This window comes from Ascaphus truei, chromosome 11 (assembly GCF_040206685.1).
Source record: "Ascaphus truei isolate aAscTru1 chromosome 11, aAscTru1.hap1, whole genome shotgun sequence".
NCBI classification, from domain to species: Eukaryota; Metazoa; Chordata; class Amphibia; order Anura; family Ascaphidae; genus Ascaphus; species Ascaphus truei.
In genome coordinates, this window is record NC_134493.1 from 33,959,144 (window position 1) to 33,984,200 (window position 25,057).

The following is a 25,057-nucleotide window of genomic DNA, read 5'->3' on the forward strand; positions in this document are numbered from 1 at the left end:
CACCCAGTCAGTCACCCACTCACCCACCCAGTCAGTCACCCACTCACCCACCCACCCAGTCAGTCACCCACTCACCCACCCAGTCAGTCACCCACTCACCCACCCAGTCAGTCACCCACTCACCCACCCACCCAGTCAGTCACCCACTCACCCACCCAGTCAGTCACCCACTCACCCACCCATTCAGTTTCCCACTCACCCACCCATTCAGTTTCCCACTCACCCACCCATTCAGTTTCCCACTCATCCACCCATTCAGTTTCCCACTCATCCACCCATTCAGTTTCCCACTCATCCACCCATTCAGTTTCCCACTCACCCACCCATTCAGTCTCCCACTCACCCACCCATTCAGTCTCCCACTCACCCACCCATTCAGTCTACCACTCACCCACCCATTCAGTCTCACACTCACCCACCCATTCAGTCTCACACTCACCCACCCATTCAGTCTCACACTCACCCACCCATTCAGTCTCACACTCACCCACCCAGTCTCACCCAAAACCACCCACCCAGCCACTGACCCCACCCACCCACTCACCGACCCCACCCACCCACTGACCGACCCCACCTACCCACTCACTGACCCACCCAGTCACCGACCCCAGTCACTGACCCACCCAGTCACCGACCCTGAAAAAGTCACCCAGTCACCGACCCACCCACTGACCCAAAGTCACCCACCCACCCAAAGTCACCCACCCACCCACCAACCCAGTCACCCACCCACCCACCGACCCAAAGTCACCCACCCACCGACCCAAAGTCACCCACCCACCGACCCAAAGTCATCCACCCACCGACCCAACTCACCCACCCACCGACCCAACTCACCCACCCACCGACCCAAAGTCACCCACCGACCCAAAGTCACCCACCCACCGACCCAAAGTCAAACCGACCCAAAGTCACCCACCCACCCACCGACCCAAAGTCACCCACCCACCGACCCAAAGTCACCCACCCTCCGACCCAAAGTCACCCACCCACCGACCCAAAGTCACCCACCCACCGACCCAAAGTCACCCACCCACCGACCCAAAGTCAAACCGACCCAAAGTCACCCACCCAGTCACCGACCCAAAGTCACCCACTCAGTCACCAACCCACCCACTCAGTCAAGTGTCACCCACCCACCCACACAGTCACCCACACACTCAGTCAACTCAGTCACCCACCTAGCTGTCAAGGGGGGGGGGAAGCCTAACCCTGTCATACGCCGCCCCCCAAAATTACATCCCGGGCAACGCCGGGTCTCTCAGCTAGTATATATATATATATTATACACAATACCTCCAATTGTCTCTGTGGACAATACCCGCATGAAGTCACTCTAATAGTCACGTGTCCCAATATGTTTTGTCACTAACTACTGTGGACTTCCATATTCTCAGTGACTGACTGTTACCATCACGCCGGGACATAGCTTTACTGGGTTACCGGCGCGGATTTGAGACAGTAGGTGATTCCGGGTCTCCATTCTGGCGGACTCTTCCACGCAGCACTTGGTTCTTGGTCAGAACTCTTTCCGTATACAATTTGAATACTTTGCACATACGCAGAGGACCTCGATCTATCCCTCAATCCCGATTACTGCTGTGACCGGAGATTACATGAGATGGATGTCCTGTAAAACCTATTGCCAGTTCTATATACCATTAAAGTTTTTATCTGATACCTTGTGAGTGTGGATTGGTCTAAAGTCTATTATTAAAACCCATTTTAATTTTTTTATTACACTATGGAGCATGCGCTTCTCATTTTGGTTTTGTGTATGTATATAAATATATGTATATGTATATCCTCATTCTCTAATGATTGTAACAAGGCTTCTTAATGTGTTTTGTGTCATAAGATACCAGGATAAATGGCCTCATGGATGACTTTCAGTGTTGAAGAATATTAATCCTAGTTTTGCAATATTGAAACCGAAGGGAAATATTTTTATTCCCCACCAGCCGCAGCAGGCAGCGCCCAGAGGGCAGAAAGTGACAGCCGTGCATGTTAATCCTTCTTTTTAAAAGGCGAAACAGCTCGGTGACCCAGTGATCATTGTTAAGGATAAAAGGGTCACGCTACGAGGGAGAGAACCATGGGACTGTAAGGAAGAAGAAATACGGAATGGGATTATTGGCAGACCTGTAAATAACCTGATAAAATAACGAGGAAGAGAAAAAGTGGAATATACTGCCAGCAGCGGAGCGAGAATTGTTTTGTTCAGAGCTTTAAAGTCCTTTATCAAACACGCTCCCAGCAGATATCAAACAAGAGTAGGAATATCAAGAAGGGAAATTCAGACTGGTTTAGGTTAGAACTATTGTGTTAATACATATTGCTGTTTAAAATTATAATGTATGTTATTAACCTCTTTGCCACCGAAGGGGTTCATGGTTGACCCCATATATACCATGAAAAGATAAAAGGTAAGAGTGCCCCCAACTGGGACATGCACCTGGATGAGGAAATCTCATCGCAACATGTATGCACGTTGTACAACTGGATCACGTGTGTTAAAGGGACAGTCTCACATACAGTAGTCAGCAAATTGAATTTCTTAGTTGCCTCTGAATGGGGAAGTGTTTGTCAATCAAGTGCCCCTTACTCCCCCTCCCCCCCCCTGTCCTTATCAGAGACCCAATAAAGATGTGGGGAGAGGGGACTCTGGCTGTATAAGTGCTTGCTGCTCACACAGTGACATCACACAGTGACATCACACAAGGGAGCAGTCAGAGGAAAACAAACCCTCCGAAGTCTCAGTTTAAAAAAATAAAAATAAAAAATACTTATAGGTGTCAGACTTGAGTAGGAAAGGTAAAAATGATTGGGGTCTGACCCCTTAAACGTGTTACTGGAATTAGTTCACTTTGGTCATAGGAGAGATTGCCCCTTTTAAAGTCTGCAACCTATATCTTCTGCACCAACCCAGGCCCCCTTTCCTATCCTATTCAGATTACTAACTGATAATAGCGATGCTGAAGCGCCTTTATATTCTATGATCTTTTTCTTGTAGCGCTACAAAAAAAGGGCAGCCCCTCCCCCTTTTCCATCCTCGTTATACATGTGGGATACGGCTTTCCACATACAGTCCAGCTCTCCTATAATAAGGTTAGGGCTGGGTCCCGCTGCGTCCGGAGGCGCGCGCGGCCGCGTGAGCGCTACTCACCATTTCCTTGTAGCCTCCCGAGCCGGTCCCAGTCCCTCCTCACTGCACAGCTGACTACTTGTTGTGACGCGTCAGCCAGCAAGGGGATACACGAGGATCGTGCTCCCGTGCGGCGACGCGTCACATGGCGCGCGAGGGAGCCAATCACAGACTGGCTCCCATCAACCAATAGCAAGCCAGCTAGTGATAGCCAATGGAAGGACATCATTTTAAAACCAGGAAGAGGGAAAACTTAAAACGTGCAAACAGCAGTTACAACACACAGTTACAAAACACACACACACCCCTTAGGCTGCTGCAGTGCTGTGAGCTCTATTGTTGTGCTCCGTGTCATGGCCGCGACCCCCCGACCCGTTTGGCCACACCCCCCCCCCCTGCTCGCAAAAATGCTCCCTACGGACCGCAAATAGCTTTAAGTGCCTCTCCACGTGCCGTCTGTCTGCAGTGCGGGCGCGTGGTCTGAGGCAGCGGGGCCTTAGACATAGGTTCCGGAAGAGCCAAGCAGTCCTGGTGAATTCGTTACTATGACTCCTAAACGTTATGGATACGGTCATTTCTTCCATAACGCGGAGCAAATGTTATCGTGAGCCAGGTTGTACCTGCAACCTTTGTGTGAAACTTGTTAACTGAACTTCTTCGATGATCTCTAATCTCTTGAGCACCTGTCAGATGTCATTGAAAAAGTTCCTATTTGTTGCTAGTAACAAAGCAGGGGGAGGGAGAGGGAGTAGGGGGTATGATACCTTTTATTGGATCAACGCGTAGTTGATACTGTATGTTACAAGCTTTCCAACCTCTCAGGGTCCTTCATCGGGTATGGCAGAGATACAGAGACACAATATTATATACAGGTTTGTAACAGGGATTTCTGGTTGCAATGAATGCTGAAAGGACGTGGTATTTATTGGTGTGAGCTTTGATCTCATTACATTGTTGCTGCTTCAATAGCCACCCCCCAAATCTCTAACTAACCCATGTAGATAATATGGACCCAAAGCACCTTGATCCATATCTGCAAAGTAACATGCATTACTACAAACATTGTACATGTTTGGTACAAATATCCCTAATATCATTGTTTTTTTTTGGGAGGGGGGGAGAGAGGGGGGTAAGCTAAACTGAACACCAGAAATCCGTAAACATTTACAGTCTGCGGATCCTGTCCTGAAAATTACAATATAATATTGTACAAAACTGGTCGGACAGGACGAGGGTTGTAGGAGGAACTTCTCTTTAGGTTCAAATCCCAAAGATATTGGATAGGGTCCGTTTGCACCGTTCATTTAACTCTTTAGCAGTTGAATAGCAGTGTATTACAAATGGATGGTTTGCTCACGCCAAGGCATACATATCACCGGGAGATCTCCTGCCATCTCTAAAAAAAAATGAAAACTATAACCGGTCAGGTCTTTATTAATTCACAAAACTAATCACGGCATAATTAAAGGCATTTAAATAATCATGGAATTAATTAATTAAATGCATTTGCAATTATTTATAGAATAAGACATCTTATTTCCAGAGGGTATATTCGGTCACGCGTGCTTTGAAAGTGTAATGACATGCACTAAACGAACATGACAAAACCCTTTCCCTGTGAGTGGGGCAAGTCACCTGTTGATTTGCTGTATATTCTGGCAGCGAGGGGTTAAAGTGGAAGTCGCCCTGATTCTTTTGGGGTGAGATTCCCCACCCCCCTCCAAAATAAAAATGTAAAGACCTCCTATATTTATTTTGTAACGGTAAAAAAATATGATCTAGCCACGTAAACCTCACCTCTTCCATGGGAAGGCAGCTGCCATCTTTTTTTTCCCCAGGGGGAGAAAATATGAAACAGCAAATCTCATCATAGAAAAAAACCACGATTTTCGACACCTTAACTGCAGAACAACCATATGTTAGTATCTCCTCCCCATCCCCCCCATTGTGGGATATTAGAAATACCCAGTTAGATTAATATTGAGCTTATTTCCCCTCTGTTTTTTGTTACAATAAATGATTTGTTTCCCTCCAGCTTCTGAGTGATTTGTTTGTTAACACATCGCCTGCTGGTTCCCCAAAGAGTTGCGAAACGCAACGTAACCGCCACAGTCCCCTCCCCCGCTCCCCCCAGGCACTTCCTTGTTTTTTTAGGGGGTGATCGGGCTCTCTGCTCCGACGAACCCCCTTTCAACTTCCGTCTCCTGCAACCGGGTGCCAGTCACGCCATGCCTGGGAGCGACCACACGGAGTTCTGCTGCCACTCTGTCCAGCACGCTAGAGGTTAAAACCGCAACTTCACCTACTCAGGTTTTTTAACCGGTTGATCTTTTTTTACAGAATTCAGAGTGGGGGGAGGTCCCCTGCAGGTGACCGTGCTATTTTTAGTTTCAGTCACCCCCTCCCCCCCCCCTTTAGTTCCTGAGATACTTTATTAGTTTAGTTGGTGGCGTTCTCTCTCCCTTTAGGGCAGGAGTGGCCAACTCCAGTCCTCAAGGGCCACCAACAGCTCAGGCTTTATGTATATCCCTGCTTCAGCACAGGTGGTGAAGTCACTGATTGAGCCACAGTGGGGGAATGGGGGGCTCGCACCCGCCATGAGGCTCTGCCTTAGTGCAGGGAGCTGACTTTTTGTAAATATTTTAACAATCTAATTGGTTTCCTTGAACACATCTAAATGCGCTAAAAAACAAAATTCGCTCTGCTTTTATTTGTTTGGGAATAATTACAAATTGCTTTATTAGAGGCCTATGAATGGGGAAGTGTTTGTCAATCAAGTGTTTCCTTTCCCCTTATCCCACCTTGTTCTGAACAGACAACCGATAAAATATGAGAAATATTCTGAGAAAGGAGGGGCTTTTCCAGTGCAAACTCTTGTCAAACACAGTGACATCAGACAAAAGGGAACGGAGCCAGAGGAAATCAAACCCCTCCCAAGTCTAACTTTAATAAATAACAAATTCTGTACGTATATGTGTCAGATTTTGGTTGAAAGGTTGTCAGGGACTTCCGGTATGGTGCCAGGGCTGTGAAGACGCACCGCTCAGAGCTCCGCTGGTCCGCCGGGGATAATCACAGTAACCGTACCGTAACGAAGAAAAAAATCCTACCAAAACTTAAAGGCATACTCCACTCACCAAGCGACAGCGGTGCATGGAGGAATGTCTCTCCAGATCCCGCCAGATGCCTCCGAAACAGCAGCAGAGAAAAGAGGCATCCAAAATGGCCGACGGACACGAGGCAGACCCAGGGGATCCTGTGCCGAGAGAGGCAGCAGACAACCAGCCACATCTAAGGTCAGATCATGACAGTATTGCCAAAGCTAGCCAGAGAGCTCCTGCAACAACTAAAGCAAAACACTGACAAAATAAGAAAGTCCATATACTAGCTATAAAATGAACTTAATGCACACACCCAAATGACCAGAAAACTGAATTTTTCCAAGAGATAACGAACAGGATACTAAAACATAAAATCAGGAATATTATAGTGGGGGGAGGCTGGAATGCTGTACCGGACATGTTCCTGGACAGATCGAGCTCCACCAGCAACACGCCCAAAATCAATTACCAAACAAAAAACATGAAATTGATCAAAGAGGCATTAGGGGTTGTCGACTGCTGTAGGACACTTAACCCACTGGAAAAGGACTTCACCTATTACTCCAGTGTACATAACTCGTTCTCTAGAATTAACACATTCCTAATCACTCCAAACCTACTAAATAAGGTAGCCAACATAGAAATAGGGGAGATAATTATTTCCGACCATGCAATGGTCCGGCTGGACTTAGATATGGGATTAGATAGATTGAGCCCCAACACCTGGAGATTCCCAAACTATATGAGTAACAGTGAAGAGTTTAGATAGTTTACAAAGGGAGCCTGGGAAGAATATGAGGAGACAAATAAGGACCATAGATCAAACCCCATACTATTCTATACTATACTATCAAATAGATCAAACCCCATACTATTCTATATTATACTATACTATCAAATAGATCAAACCCCATACTATACTATACTATACTATCAAATAGATCAAACCCCATACTATTCTATACTATACTATACTATCAAATAGATCAAACCCCATACTATACTATACTATACTATACTATCAAATAGATCAAACCCCATACTATTCTATACTATACTATACTATCAAATAGATCAAACCCCTTACTATACTATACTATACTATACTATCAAATAGATCAAACCCCTTACTATACTATACTATACTATACTATCAAATAGATCAAACCCCTTACTATTCTATACTATACTATACTATCAAATAGATCAAACCCCATACTATTCTATACTATACTATACTATCAAATAGATCAAACCCCTTACTATTCTATACTATACTATACTATCAAATAGATCAAACCCCTTACTATTCTATACTATACTATACTATCAAATAGATCAAACCCCATACTATACTATACTATTCTATACTATACTATACTATCAAATAGATCAAACCCCATACTATACTATACTATACTATACTATCAAATAGATCAAACCCCTTACTATTCTGGGAAACATCCAAAGCAGTAATGAGGGGAAATATCCTACATCTCAAGAAAAAGAAACCAGGCTACTCAGGATTTCTGCTCAGCTAGTAAAGAGCTAAGCAAGGCATTCAACGGATTTAAAACAAACCCAGCACCCCATAATAAGGACATATATTTACAGGAAAAAGCCGCCTGCGAGGTGCGGCTGGAAACAAGAGCTAGGAAAAAGATCAGTGAGAGAAGTCCAATTCTTTAGATATGGGAACAAAACAGGAAGACTAGCAGGGAATCTTATCATCTGAGATCAGACTCCAAAAGACTGTTCATGGTCCCAAGGCTCAACAAAGTATCCGACCGCTCCTCCTTCTCTTACCGTGCACCCCAAAACTGGAACAACCTACCGGAGGCTCTCACATCCAACACCAGTTTAAGTTCTTTCAAATCTAAAGCTGTCTCACATTTTAATCTGGTCTGTAACTGTTTCATACGCCTATAATATATATTATCTCTAACTGTGCATGCAATGTCTTGTATATAATGTATACCCTGTTCATTTATGTAACTGTATTTGTAAACATGTATTATTTGTCTTAACTCTGTGCCCAGAACATACTTGAAAACGAGAGGGTAACTCTCAATGTATTACTTCCTGGTAAAACATTTTATAAATAAATAAATAAATTATGAGAAACTTTAAAACATCAAAACCCATATCCAGAATATACGATAAGTCAGCAATAACCACTGACTCAAAGAAAATAAATGATGTATTTAGGATTACTGTAGTGAACTATATAACGTAGGAAACGTGGATACAATGGCGGGAGACACCTTTTTCAAAAACCTACAGATACCCAAAATCAGTCAGAAAGTCATGGATAGCCTGAACTCCCCAATTGCTGAAAAAGGAGATAAACAATACAATTCAAAATCTGAAACACTTTAAAACCCCCAGGCCCAGACGGGCTATCAGGGGAATATAAAATATTATGTATTTATTATAATTAAAATTTATTCTTATAAAATATTAAAAGAGGTACTAATGGAACCCTTACAGCAAGTATATAATAGGGCGCTAGAGGGGGCGACCTTCATGCAAACAAGTAAGGTGGCCCATATCAGGATACTACACAAACCAGGCAAAGATCCTTTGCGACTCGAATCTTACAGACCAGTCTCCCTGATTAACCAGGACACAAAAATGTTCATCAAAATGATGGCGGGCAGATTAGCGGATATTCTCCCCTCCCTGATACACCAGGATCAGTTGGGCTTTGTTAAGGGAAGATTAGCAGTCAAAAATATTAGAAAAGTACTAGCCGCTATGGAATGGGTTCAGAAGCACACATTAAAAAACACAGCCTTAGCAGCCATTGATGCTGAAAAGGCATTTGATAATATATTGTGGAAACGTGTATTTTTTACCCTAGACAAATTCGGCTTAAGTGGAAATTTTCAATAATATGATAAAAGCTATGTATAATAAACCAATGGCCAGAATCAAAGCAGCAGGACACCTCTCAGACCCATTTCAGCTACATAGAGGAACACGCCAGGGGAGCCCTCTATCGCCCCTATTGTTTAACCTTGCAATAGAACCCCCAGCAATATTTCTGAGGCAAATGCAGGAATTTATGGGGATCATGATGAACAAAATAGAACTGAAACTATCAATATTCGCCGATGACATACTAATGTTTCTAACCAATCCCAACGAACCAATTAAACATATACTGCAACAAATAGGCATTTTTGGGTCCTTCGCGGGTTTCAAAATCAACAATTCTAAGAGTGAAATGATATACATTAAGGAACCACCTTATACAAAAGAGCCAACTATTCTACCAGTGAAAATCACAAAAACACCTATAAGATATCTAGGGATATTGCTGGAAGCAGATCTCTCCAGACTATACGATAATAACTTCAAGCCAGTAGTGGATAAAATAGTAGGAGAATTGAAGAGTTGGATGACCCTACCACTGTCACTATTCGGTAGAGAAAATGTGATCAAAATGATATTATTTGCCAGACTTCTATACCCCATGCAAACCTTTCCCTTGCTACTGAAACACACAGATGTTAACGAAATGCAGTTAGCAGAGCAATGACACAATTTCTGTGGGGCTCCAGAAGAAGCAGAATAGCCCACAAAAAACTACAGCTTCCAAGAGAAATGGGACGTATTAACCTACCAAACATTTGGAGCTATAATATAGCATGCGTGATGAGACACGTGGGGGGCTGATTGCAAGACACCCCAGAACCAGAAAAAGCCTTCTCTCCTGGACATACCCTGAGATAACTAATTCATAAAAGGTGGACTGAAATCCAACTAGAAACAACATTCTATTCAAAGACACTATAGTCACCTGGAAAACTGTCCGGAAAAAATATGAACTATCTTTCACAACCTCAAGATATATAGCAATCCAAAGGAATTCTAGATTCACACCGGGGTCCACTCAAACCTCATTCCAATTGTGGAAAGAGAAAAGCATCACATGCCTGGACCACCTAATCAACAGACAAGCAGGAATGTTTGAAATTACAAGTTTCGCAGACAAATGGGTCTTCCCCCAAAATCTGATCCACGCCTTCTCATGCACACAGATAATCAGCTACTGTTAAAAGGGGACCAACTACAAAACAGCCATACTCCAAAACAACAAAATTGATAAGTATTTTAATCTCAACACACAAAAAATCCACACTATCAGAATTGTACAAAATGATAAGAGATCAGGATATGGAGAATACAAACGCTAGCACACTTAGAGCATGGAAACGAGATTTCCCGGAGACACAAAATATGGAACAACTGATAAAAGGTAACCATAGAATCCACAGCCTAATACCATCAGAGACATGGGGGGGGAAATGCAGTCCAAAATCACTTGTAGGGCATACATCTGATTCACGAGACAAATAAAAACGAGAACAGAAGACACCACGAAATGTCCAACGTGTAAAGAACCAAAAGCTGACCTCAATCATTGCCTTTGGACATGTGAATACATATCCAGATACTGGGACCTGGTGTTAAGTTACATAAAGACAACATTACAAATATCCTGGGTCAAAGACCCAATCCCTCTGATCTTCGCTAAAACAGAGAATTGGATACACGGCAGACACATTAGGAAGATAGTGACCAGACCCACAGAAGTCATAATCTTAGCAGCAATAAAGACAAGTATGGAAAACTGGTTATCACCACACCAACTCTCGGTAGAGAATTTACATAACACACTGTACCAACTAATTGACAGACTTGAGACTGGCCTAGACAGAAATAGGACACTGGGGGGCTTCCATATGAGGTGGGATTGGTTCCTGGGAGGGACAAATCGGGGCACGAAAGATACCATAGGATTATAAAATTAGAAAAATGTAAATGATACAACCGAGGACGCAACTCCATCAGTCCACAAAAACAGCCAATATAAGAATATCCATATCTACAGAATAATTCTGAACCCAATCCGATAAGTGAATACCAACCCAGGAATTAAAACAGACGGAGATGCTCTAATCCCACCCACGCACTTGCGTCAATATAAACTTGAGATGTAGATTATATGACAATGCAAGTCTACTGTACCCAAAAAGTAAATGTCTGCAAGGTATATGTATCACTAATAAAGATATTTGTGGGGGGGAAAAAAAGTGTTGTCAGTCACCAAAATGTGACTCCTTAAGCATGTCACTTGCGTTGCTGCACTTTGGACATGTATGGAGGGATTACTCCAGTAATTGAGCGCAAACTAAGATGATGTTCACAGCTGCATTAAGATTTCCCTGCATTGTATATTTACCCTGTTATCTCAGCTAACATACCCTCCCTGCATTTATTACCCGTACTGTTTCTAAATTCGGAGATCTTCAGTAATAACTGTGACCACACAAACCCCCCTCCCCCCCACAACCACAGTATTTTATCCAATTTACATGAGTTTTGTGAATAAGAAGGGAACTAATAATGGATAATCAAAATGCCATAGTAATTTGGAAGAGTCTTCAGCAAAACCCCATTGTTGGATTGGATGTTGGGGAATAAATACAGGAGATGGACTAGAGCTCGACACTTCAAATAGAAACCGCCGCGTCGGATCCACGTGTCACATGACCAAATATTACAACTATTTTTCCGTTGTTCTCAGTCTCCAAGATATGCAAAGACTCGCAGATTTTAGGTGATGTTAATGTTTTGGAAATGAGCAGGTCTTCAGTCATCAAAATTAGATTGCAAGCTCTTTGGGACAGGATCTCATTGCCCTTGCAAAATTATATATACAGCACTGCGTACAATGTCAGCACTACATAAGGGGTAAAAATATATATATTGTTTTTACGAAAAAAAAGATGCCAGTTTTTGCAGGTCAGATGTTAAAGAAGCATTTCCTCCGACCTTTTTTTTTTTCTTTATAGGGTGAGAACCAGGGGGTCTATGTGAGCCAAACGCCACTATTTTCAGTTTGGGTTTAAATCTCTCTCAGGGGAAACAAAATGGCTGCCAAATCTAGTGCCAATAGGACGCTCCAACACCATTGGTTGTGACTTCCTGTTGGACGACCCTTTATAAATCCCCATTATAAACCAGGAAGTAATACCGATAACTTCACCAGTAAGTATCTCAGAGCCTGTGGGGTCTCCAGAGCTGGAAATAGCACAGTTCAGGTCTGGGGACCTCCAATCCTGTAAAAAAAAAAAAAAAAAAGGGTGGATTGCTCTTTCAATGTCTTTTTGTTGTAGGAGTTTAATGAAATAAGGGGGGGAGAGGATTTTCTCTGCTTCCTGGGTTCACTTCCATTCTTTTCTCAGACTCTTTCCTGCAGCGTAGGGGATATGGCAGTGGCAGAACCCCCACCCCACAATCCCGCACCCCACCCCATCAGACCACCCCCCCACCCCACCCATCTAACTTCCAATAAGGTGAAATCATTCACCCACGTGACATCATTTGCTTCCGTTTTGCACCCGAATTCCACACTCCAAACAGCACGTGGCGTGTGGCATAACGGGCATAATATAAAGCAGAACAATGTTACTTTACCATGCTTTGCACGCTGCCCCGGCAGAAAAGAGGTTAACCCCACCAAACGATTTACAACATACTGCATATGGGCCGTGAAAAGTGTTTAACAGTTTCGACGCTCCCATTAGTTACCAAGTACAGAATGTTTCGGAAAGATGTATTTTTTTCTAACTGCATTTTTCCCTTTTATTTTCCTCAAATCTCTTCCCAGCACTTTGTCTCGTCAGCTCCCACTCCCTCCTACCATTCTGTCTGCAATCTGTTCCTTTTTTGTGTCCTTTAGTCACATACGTTACCTGTGTTACTGTCTCTCCGTTATCTGCCGTATCCTCCTTATCGCGTGTGCCATCTCCCTCTATCTCCTGCACCTCTCTCTCCTATACCTATCTGAGAGCTTCACTCCCCTCTCCCCCCCTGGGCCACTGTCTCCTCTCTTTGTTTTGTTTCTCGCTCTCTCTCGCTCTCTCTCTCTCTCTCTCGCTCTCTCTCTCTGCTGCGAGGCAGATAAAAGATGCATTTTTCTCCTCTGGGTCAGGCAGCAGCAGTGTAATCATCTGAGCACGACAAACCAATTTATAAGGAGAGGACAGTGGAGATATAGCTCTTGAAATATGGTCGCGATTTGCGTCCCTGGCGTTTTCTGCTTGAAGATGTGTAGTCCCTCTGTGTGTGTCATTCACTGTCTGTCTGACGCTTGACAGGACAACCCGGGAGACAGAAAGTAGAATTGGCTCAGATTCCTCCTTCCAGTACAAAGTTGTTCTATCCCAGACACAAACTCCGTTACTTTTCGGAACCCTATATAAGGGGGTTGCCACTGCATTGCCATTGTACTGACAAAAAAAAGTCATTGGGGTGGGTTGCCTAAAAATGGAAAGTACCCACGACTGGTGCTTCTCATTCTACGTCCTCTCTCTTCCATGTAAACTGTAAACCAAACATGACACATTGTAGATGTAGCACTGTCCCCCCCCCCCCCAGTGGGAGATTCACTACCTGTGTGTGGTGCAATACCTGTGAGGGTCAGGAGAGCTGAGTCTGATCTGCGATGTAATGGAGATTTAGGACAGGCTTAGGTTCTTTCTCTTGGTGTTCAGCGCCTCCAGCCGTAGTGGGTTCCAGGGTGTCCAGAAATCAGCCCCACTACTGCATTCTCTCCCTCCTGCCCAAGGACTGGTACTCAAACAGGAGTGTCATAACAAGGGTCTTTATTGTATGGCAGGCATCCACTGCAGATCTCCATACAGCGATGCAGAGTCTCAGAGGTCTCAGACCTCTGGATGGTGAGCGCCCCTGGTCTTACATGGCCTCTGGGGCTGAATCTGATGTTCCCTCAGTAAAAAAGGCTGAGGGTGAGCACGCTCATCCTGCCATAGGAGAGACTGACAGCTCTCTGCCTCCTCTTTCTTCCAGAGCAGTTACAGGACTTCCTCTCTCTTCAAGAGCAGAAGCAGGACTAAACTAAATTGGTCACTCCCTCCTAGGAGGATCAAGGAGGGACAGGCTCATGGTCTATACCTATCCCTGAGGCTTACACAGGCCATGAGTCACCACCATACTTCTATCACTCATTAGAGGGGCATAAGGGGGAGGGGGGGGGGTCAAGAGCCCATAGATTTAACCTGTTACTTCCTGCAGCTAACAGGACATACATAACAAGGATAACAGGGGGAAAGAAAGGCATAGTGGGACATACCCTGTTAAATAGACAAGGTGTTTTATGCCTGAGTGTATTCATGCGTTCCTGGCGTTCCTGGCAGCAAAGGGATTAAGATATCAGAAACGGGGAGAAACCGCTAAGTGAAATTAACTTAGTCGTTGGAGATGTGTAGAACTGCCTGAGTTCAGTTAGCAAAGGCATTTGCAAAACATTGCCCACAGCATCTATAGCAGCGCTTCTCAACCTGTTTCACAGTGTGCTAGAAAATATTTGTTCCGGGAACCTCTAATAAATAAATCTTATTGCTGACTCATTAGACAGTTGCTAATGAAACTGTGTGACCGATCCGAGGCAGTAGTAGAGTGTCCTGAGCTCGTGGGGGGGAACACACGCTTAATAAGGCCCATAACTGCCCCTCAGTGTGTGCAGGTAGCATAGAGGGGTACAGCTGTTACTGACTGAGGGAGCATCCAAAGTTACACGCCACAATGCCTTGCTGCTGTAGATGCAAAGCATTGTGGGGAGGGATTCTGGAACCTCCTGCTGTAATTGACAGTTAAACCCCCCACTCCAATATGCAGTTTGGGGTCTTACTAAGTGCGCAGTCCTCACACAGGCTCAGGACCCCACTATACTGCCTGGGGTCCACCATTACATATTTTGTTTGGCGAACCCCTTGGAGACACCTCACGAACCCCTAGGGTTTTCCCAGCCCCCTGGTTACTGATCTAGAGATCTGGTTCTCAAACTGTGCTCAATGGAAAATGGGGGAAAAGACTAAAAATCCTTCTTCTAATCATCTTATACAGTATTTTGATGATATTATATGTCGTCTGATATAGGAAGATGTCATTTTAATTCAAAGAAATAACACTTCCCACAGCAATAGTGTTCTGAAGAAGAGGAGCAGTTTGGGTTTAGGCAGAATATATTTCTTAAAAGGTTCTGCTGCCCTTTAAAACAATGAGAATAAGATTGTACATTTTTATTGTCAGACAATCGGTGAAACACCAACTTCAACAAGCGCATTTGTCAGCAAATAACTTGTATGCTGCTACTAAGGCTGCGCTTATAGTGCCGGCGACAGCCATGCGAGGGTCGCTGGAAAATCAAATAGAGATGACTTCCAGCAATCGCGACCTATCTGTCGCGTCGCACTTACTATAAGCGCACGCGACGGCGGCAATGCCTTTGTTTTGCAGCGACGTCGGGACGCTGTCGCCGGCACTATAAGCGCAGCCTAAGGGATATTGACAATACTTTTGTAAGACACATTTTTCTTTCCGAAGGGGCAGTGCAGCAGACATTTCCAGCAGGGGCGGAGTTGAGTACACACGGGTAGGATTCCTGTCCATGAGGCATACCGATGTCAACAGTAAACTGACCGGTAAGTATTCTTTCTGCTGCCATGACATGTCCGGTCCTGCATATGCAGTGGCAGGGTTAAATTTATATATATATATATATATATATATATATATATATATATGGAACAAAAACAAAAAAACAATGAAGTAGCGCCTCTAATATAACCTGAATTAAGCTAATGATAATAAAGAACTAATAACCTAAAAGTGAATATGCCTAGTGGGGCAGTGTGATAATAGCTAATACACAATGATATGAACTTGTAATCTTAAAAAGGATACAAGTGAATTGTAATATCATATATATGAATAAAAACAATACCATTTAATTAGAAAAAATATATAAAAAATAAAAATGTGATAAATGAAAAATCTAAAAAAAAATTAAATAATATAAATGAAAACCTTAAAAAAACCTTTGAAAAAACAAAGTCCTGTTCCAATGTCAATAGCTTCCAGGTGATTGCAGCCCGTTTCAAAGGGATCACCAATCCCTGACCAAATCTGTGAAAAAAGAAAGACAAAAACAGGCGCACACCTAGTGCATTAACGTAATAAAATATATATTAAAGGAACATAAAATCAAACAAATGCCCACTCACAAGAATACTGCAATAATAAGCATTTATGGGATTGGCTCCCATGTGCCAGCAACGCGGTCCCCTCGGTCCGGCTCGAGGCAGCAGCGTCCTCCCGCGACCCTCCTTCGTATAGCTGGAAGTAGTATCCCTCCTATTGGGTGCTCGGCGAAAAGAGTCCCTCCGGGAACCAGCAACTGGAAATCCTCTGTGCCGGTAGCAAAATCGCGGGAGACACAGGAGCCAACGTCTCCCATCCAACAGCAGCAATGTTCATGGGCAAATGACGGCCACAATCAGACCACGCCCTACGCATTTCATCATCGATGATGACTTCATCAGGGGATACCCACTAGACACCCCTTTACAGTATTTATAGGGAGGCATTTGCATTAATTGATTAATTAGTTAAACACATAAATCGCAACTAATAATGCTAATACACTTCATATAGTGTTATGAGGACCCAGCTGAGTTAACTAGAGATCGAGTTCAAAATGGGATAAAATAGGAGAATGCAATTTGATTGGAAAAAATAAAAATAATTGGAAAAAATACCATGTATCAATAATGAACAATTATAGTATATAATCAACCATCAATTAGATTAACAATTGATATTCTAAGTTTCAAATGAGGAAATGGAAATTGAAGGGGAAATAACAAAGAGCAAATGTTTATAACTTATACCAAAAATTCAATATAATGTTGCAGACCTAAATTACTGCAACTTACATTGAGTGGCACCAGCTTGTATGTTCTAATTAACACTTAATCTCTGACATATTGGAATATATAAATTATCAGGATCTGGAGAAGAATAATATTTATGGCAATTCTAACTAAGCAGATATTACAACAGTATATTTTAACCAATAGTAAGTTCTTTCTGCTGCCATGCTATGTCCGGTCCTGCATATGCAGTGGCAGGGTTAATTTTATATATATATATAAAATTTATATACAGTTGTATGAAAAAGAAAGTACACCCTCTTTCAATTCTATGGTTTTACATATCAGGACATAATAACAATCATCTGTTCCTTAGCAGGTCTTAAAATTAGGTAAATACAACCTAAGATGAACAACAACACATGACATATTACACCGTGTCATGGTTTATTTAACACAAATAATACAAATACACAGAGAAAATCAAACAACATACTTATCTTGTGACAGGGTGCATGTAGTGAACTCAGGACCACCATCTGGCTTCAATTTAAATAGAACAACAATTAGAAACATCTACAGCACTCACTGAAATGGAATATATATGTAGAAAATGTATTGCATCCGTCAACGTAAAAAGGGCGGAAACCAAGGAAAATATATACACAATAATTTTCCAATGGTATCTCACCCCAGTAAGACTGAAGCAAATCTTCCCAGACTCCTCTGACCGATGCTTGAGGGCGTGTGGACAGGCGGGCAATATGGCCCATATTTGGTGGGATTGCCCGGCAGTCCAAGCATATTGGGAGATGATCCGAGGAATCGTAGAAGAGACAACCGGTCTGACAATACCCCTGGACACCCTAGTATACCTGCTGGCCAAACCAATAGAGGAAGGAAACTACCCGACCAGGCGCCTGATCTCCCACATCCTGACTGCCGCCAGGTGCGCGATAGCGGTGGCCTGGAAGAACCCATCTCTCCCTTCCAGAATAGAGGTCGAGAGGAGAATTGGGGAAGTGATGCTGATGGGACGGTTCTCAGACTTCCTTAGGCACTCAACCGAAAAATTCTATAAGACCTGGGATCCCTGGCAAGGAACCTAAATAGCCCAAAGCTGGATGCCCCAAGAGGGGGTAAGAAGAGCTTAGACAAGATAAGGCATGGAGCTTAGGCCTGGGTGAGGAGTAGGAATAGAAATAGAAGTCACGAAAGAACAAATGCGATACTGCAGAGTCTGAGTGAGCCCAGGATCAACAAGATAAACAAGCTAACAAATAACTTAAGTTAACAAGCTAACAAGTCAAGCTAATAAGCAAAGATGAACGGGACCACCCCCCCCCCCACCCCACCTCCCCTACCCCCCCCACCCCCCCAAAAAATATGTACAAAAGTTGCTGAATGTAATGGGTCCCACGGTACCCCTATGCAATGTCTGTATTTACAACTGTTTGGAAAATTCAATAAAAAACTATTTGTACAAAAAAAAAAGGGCTGAAAAAATAGCTAATTTTTTTCAGCCCTTTTTATGTACACTTTTGCAATAAAAGTTCTACATTTATATTCCATTTCAGTGAGTGCTGTAGATTTTTCTAATTGTTGTTATATATATATATATATATATATATATATATATATATATATATATATATATATATATTGGTGCTATAAATGTGAGATGAGAAGGCAACACTGTATGACAAAGCACAGTGAAAGCATTTCCATGTACACTGTCCACAAGTGAGAGACTGCAAGTCTTTTAAAGAGTGAGATACAAAGCAAACCTTTTCTGTCCTGTTCTAAATTATTTGTTAGAGCAAAACTGGAGGTGGAAGTGAGAGGAATAAAATACATTTTGTGCCGGGTAAATGGAAATGTATTTCACGAAGAGACACTATTTTTTATGTCGGCTTTTACAGATTGTGTTCCCACTGCCCAACTATTCCTGGTTTTATATCTCAGAACCAAATCCATTTTATGCAGCAGAAACCACAGTGCACAGCCTACAGAGAATAAAAGCTTCCTGCCCTTACTACCAAGTAATCCGGCTAAAGGTGAGCAAACTATAGCCTGTAATGTCACTATTTGTTATGCTTTGCTATTTGTGTTAATTGCCCATGTACTTCAATTGCAATTAACTGCCAATGGCGGCTGCTGTTAAATAAATAACCATCTTTCCGCTGAAAGAGCGCCATTTTGGTCTAAGAAAAAAGAGCAACTTCAGATTTATACCATGGAAAATCTTTCCACGCTTCTTGTTTACACTTTATGTTGATGTATATGCAAAGTGGTACAACGTTAGTTTTTGGGATACATGCCTATTTGAGAAATAGTCCATTTACTTTCAGATAAAAACAAATTGCAACATTTATAGACACCTATATACTGTACTTATATAATACATGTAAATGTTGCAGTTTGTGTGTTTGAAACTTGTTTATGATTGCGCTTGTTAAATAACTGACTAAGAAGGGCTATTGGTGATATGTGAAATGAGTAAGTAAAGGCTTAGAAGAAAATGACCAATGACTGGCTATTACATTATCATGGCAAATACATTGTTTTAAAGAAAAAGAATCATATATATATATATACACAAGGTGGTAAATTGTATTGGAAGAAAGATAATTATTGTGTAACACTTTTTCTGCAATCATACGCCTTTTTGCCCTTAACCCTGGACACAAGGAGAAGTACTAACGTGGGAGGGTGGCAGGCTCAGGGCAGATGTTAGGAAGTCCTTCTTCACAGAAAGGGCAGAGACTCTCACAGCCAACACCAGTTTAAGTTCTTTCAAAACTAAGGCTGTCTCACATTTTAATCTGGTCTGTAACTGTTACATACGCCCATAATATACATCTCCTCTAGCTGTGCATGCAATGTATTGTATATAATGTATACCTTGTTCATTTATGTAACTGTATTTGTAACCATGTATTATTTGTCATTAACTATGTCCTGGACATACGTGAAAACAAGCGGTAACTCTCAATGTATTACTTCCTGGTAAAACATTTTTATAAATAAATAAATAGTGAACGAATGGCATAGCCTCCCAGCAGAGGAAGTAGCAGTTAAAGCAATAAGGGAATTAAAAAATGCGTGAGACACACACTCATCCTAAATATGAAAGGAATCCAAAAACCAAAGAGACTCCGAGGTTTCACAACAGATGGGAAGGCTCTTATCTGCCATCATCTCCTATGTTTCTATAACACCAGTCCACTATGTAAATAGGGAGTCTCAAGGCAGCTACTGAATGCAAATGTGTTCAAGAAGCAAGGAAACCCCCATAGTAATCCTGTTGGTATCTAATGGAAACAGAGTATCAGAGTCCAACTCATTGTCATATCAGCCACACGTTTCCCCCCCGGTAATTACTTGGATACATTAGTGGAACCTCACTGAGGTTCAAATGATTCATATTAAAATTCGGAGCAACTGAATATGTAGTGTATCCGGATGTATGTATTTATGTCTTTATTTGTATAGCGCCATTATTATACATAGCGCTGCACAGCAGTAATAGTTACGTACAATCATATAAATAATAAGATATAAATAACACAAAGGGAAGAAGTGGCCCAGACTTAAAAGTAACATTTAGGAAAAGGAGTCCCTACTCCGAAGAGCTTACAATCTAATATGGATACGGAGACCTTGGAGGCTGTGGTTTACAGTATGCACAGCTCTGATAGAGATGATATGATTATGGTGAGTAGAAAGGCTGCAGGTATCTTATTACACCATTAATTTGCACTGGTGCAAAGCTGCAGGGAAACACAAAGGATGAACGTGGAGCCCGTGTACCTTGTTTAATATGTCTGTAGGGAGCAGTTGGAAAGTACCCGAAGGAGCTTAAAATGACTAAACCCTGATACATTACACATCCTCTAGCAACAGTATTAGGCCAGGTCCCCGCTGGCTACTGCAGCGCCCGCTGTTGGGGATGCTGCAGGTACAATAGCCGCTGCACAATGGGACCGGGCCCGCTGCGAGGGGGGGGGGGGGCGCTGCGCTCTGCCGACAGTGACTCCTGCTCGCAAGAGAATTGTGATCGGGAGTCACGACGGAGCGCTAAGCCACTCCCCCGGCGGTTCATCCAATGAGGGCGAACCTGCCGGGTGATGTCACGGTCACGCCCCCCCCCCCTGTCTTTTGGTCTGCAGCTCCCTGCAGACCAGGGGAATCGGCTGCACGCGCCGCCAGCCTCGTTGACGCGCATGCAGCGCAGGTACTGTGGCCGCAGCCTAAGGCTAAGGACCCGCTCCCTCCGATATGCGGTCTGTAGGGAGCCGGAGCGGGAGGTGGGCGGGAGTGGGAGGCATGAGCGGGAGGGGGGGCGTGGCTTGAGCGGAGGGACCCGCTACTCTCCCCCCCCCCCCCCCACCCTCCACGGGCTCGGGCTGGAGCTGCTGATGGAAGTAATCACAAGCAACACACACACTCATACACACACGCAGGCACTCACACACACACGCAGGCACTCTCACACACACACGCAGGCACTCACACACACGCGCAGGCACTCTCACACACACACACACACACACGCAGGCACTCACACACACACGCAGGCACTCTCACACACACACACGCAGGCACTCACACACACACGCAGGCACTCTCTCACACACACACACACACGCAGGCACTCACACACACACGCAGGCACTCTCACACACGCAGGCACTCATACACACACGCAGGCACTCATACACACACGCAGGCACTCTCTCACACACACACGCACACAGACAGAGGCAGGCACTCCACACTCCTCCCCGCTCCCCGAAGCCTCTCCTCCTCCCGAAGCCTCCCCTCCTCATTGGCTCACAGCCACACCACGTGACGCGTCGAAGCTAGGGATTACAATTCTCTTGTATCCCATAGCGGCTGACGCGTCACAGCGTGTAGTGAGCTGTGCAGCCAGGGGGGACCGGGACCGGCCAGCGCCGCCGAGCGCAGGGGGTCCCAGGCCTAAGATGGGTGGCCAACTCAGAATGACTGAGCCACTGATTGGGCTACCTGTGCTGAAGCAGGGATATCCCTAATACCTGGCCTGTTGGTGGCTCTCGTGGACTGGAGTTGACCGCCCCTCACTAAAACTTTGGGTAAATCATTGAATTATTTTCTACTGTCAGAATTGAAGGGGAGCAAACTGTTGTGGACCGGCACATCTAATACATGTTGTAACTGTCTAAGTGAATTATAACAGCGACGGTACCAGCATGTTGGAAATGATCACAGGGGCCAGTATAGCTCCTGGGCATACTGATCTTGTCAAACCCACCGGTTTTGTTTTATTTGAAATAGCACCAATGGACGCGGGGGCCGGAAACCGAGTAAATGTAATATATCGAACTGTGCAACGGTCCTATATTCTCATTTTGTACAGATCTAGCAAGGCTTACCGTCTTCGGTGCCGCAGCCGCTCGCGGTCACGTGACTGCAGTGGTCACGGCACCGAAGGATTAACTCTGTTGGGGGGTCCCATTCAGAAGAATGGGTGCCCCCCGCAGCGCGATCGCTGCAGACCCTCCCCTGGCCGCCAGGGGCTTTTGCTTCTTCATCAGCTTTTCAATCCTCAAAACCACAGGGGAATGATTTATTTTGTTCTGGTTACAAAGTAGAGTAAATGAGATAAACATACATACGCTTGAATATATAGACAAGCGTCCCTATACCGTTCGTGCTGCTTCCTAATTTCCTCCTTATAAGACCCAGTCGGAATGTACGAGAGTCGGAGTTTACAACTGAAGCAGGCCGTCCTTTGCAAGATCACATCCCATGTCTTGTCTGCTGCAGGGCCGTCTTAACAGCATTATAGGCCCCCGGGCAAAGCAGTGCACTGGGCCCTGCCAACTCTCCGTTACAAGTCGTCATTTTCCTCCTTCTACCGAGTTAGCGGGAGATTTGAATGCTGAGGCGGGTGATCGGAAAATTAGTGTTAAATTCTGGTCTGTGCATAGATTAGCATGGGGCCCCTATGCTCGTGGGGCCCCCGGGCAACTGCCCAGCGTGCCCATGCGTTGAGACGGCACTGGTCTGCAGAAATCCAATGTAGGGCCCTGCGATCCTGCATTACTCAGCAGCTTTCACTTGCATTGTTTCAGTTCTGCAGTTTTAACGTGATCCTTTTCATACGTCCATTCAACAAATTCAAGAGTGTCAAATATGAACCACAGGCCCAAATAACATTTGAAACGAGTATGGCATGCGAGCGGGTTTAGGAGGGATACACAGCACTCTCGCTTTGTGTGATTAAATACAAATCATGAAAAAAAGATGGAAATCTCTGAATCTGCAGTGATGAATGTTCCTAATATGGATGTAAAAGTCCCACTGAAGAACGGATATGAGAGGTTTAGATATGCATTCCGTGAGCAGGGAATCGCTCACTCGTTCCCCAAGGGATCCCTGCTCCACATAATGACATGTGAATGAAACGGGTTTATATTTCTTAGCTGCAGCACATGTACAATAGAACCCTTGCATGTCAGTGGGGAGCGCCCGGGGGATTTATCCTTAATTTACAGTCCTTAGAGAGCGAAAGAGCCAAGAAACTAGTAGGCTTCATAAAATAATATGCTGCCTATCCAGCTACAATAGTCTTAGGAACAAAAGGATTCAAAAAAAGGTTGGACATCTTTTTAGAAAGGAAAGGTATACAGGGATATACCAAATAAGTAAACACGGGAAGGATGTTGATCCAGGGAGTAATCTGATTGCCATTACTGGAGTCAGGAAGGAATTTATTCCCCCCCTAATAGATAGCATTAGTTGATATTTCACTGGGGTTTTTTGTTTGCCTTTCTCTGGATCAATATACTGTAAATACAAATATAGGATAAAGTATCTGTTGTCTAAATTTAGCATAGGTTGAACGTGATGGACGCATGTCTTTTTTCAAACTCATCTACTATGTAACTGTGTAACTATGTAACCGTGCAACTCTGTGACTGAAAGTGGTATGCACGTTTTTTCTGTCTGAAAAGCGACATATATTTATGACGTGTATTTCTCCTGTTGCAGAATTTGGTGCACGCTGCGCTAGTATTCTGCGCTAAAAAAAACAGTTTATGACACATTTAGGGTTACTGAGAAAGCCAACGCTGAAAACCATAAAAAAAGAAATAATATATACGTAAGATGACTTTTTTCAGGTAGGGTGAGTTTTAGGAATGAGTTCTGCGAGGTCACATAGTCTGGTTGTTAAGACACTTGCATTATAACTGCATTGCTATCTTTTGTGACTTAGTGATATCAATGCTTTATACCCAGACACCTGGAAACCGGCGTGCAGGAGAATCAACTGATTAACAAGTTCTGATTCACAAGTTCTGATTCACAAGTTCTGATAGGCAAACCTGCTCCTGTTCTCTTAGAGACTTCAATCTTTTGCTGCCAATCACTTTTTTTTTGCTCCCACGTCCTTGTTGATTTTTGGTAAACAGATTTTCTTCCGGATTTTGCTTGTTTAATTATGAAGATGGCATTAAGGCTGATGATCTGATCACGAGTGTTTTGAGCATTCTATCAAAATATGCAGTCTCCCGGACTGAATGTCTATCAACATAAGGGATTTGTCTTCCTGAATTTTAGTTGCAATCTCTGTTTGCAAAACCGCAAAGTCCTTAAATGTCATTTAGCGACATCCGACAGAAGGGTGCTGGCTTTATTTTTTAGCAGGAGTTGATGCCTTTGTTTATGGATCTTTATATGATGTGCCTGTGCTGACCGTAACCCAAATTAAACATTAACGTTCCCTATAGTGGGCAACAGAAATCCGGCTATATGAGCGCACGTCCACACGTTTTACATGTAATTGTCATTCTTCTTTGGAACTTGTAGCTGCATGGAGTTGTTTAATGTTATCGCAATGCTAGACAGCTGACCTTTCATACGTAGCTGCTTCTAGGTGGTGAGCAATTCCAGCTTATATTTTGCAGTTCCATTTCACAGATGATAGCTCATCTTGAATAGTTTTCTGTCACTGAAAATCACTGAGCAGTTTGACTTCTTAATAAACAAAGGTTTAACCCCATCAGTGCAAGAGA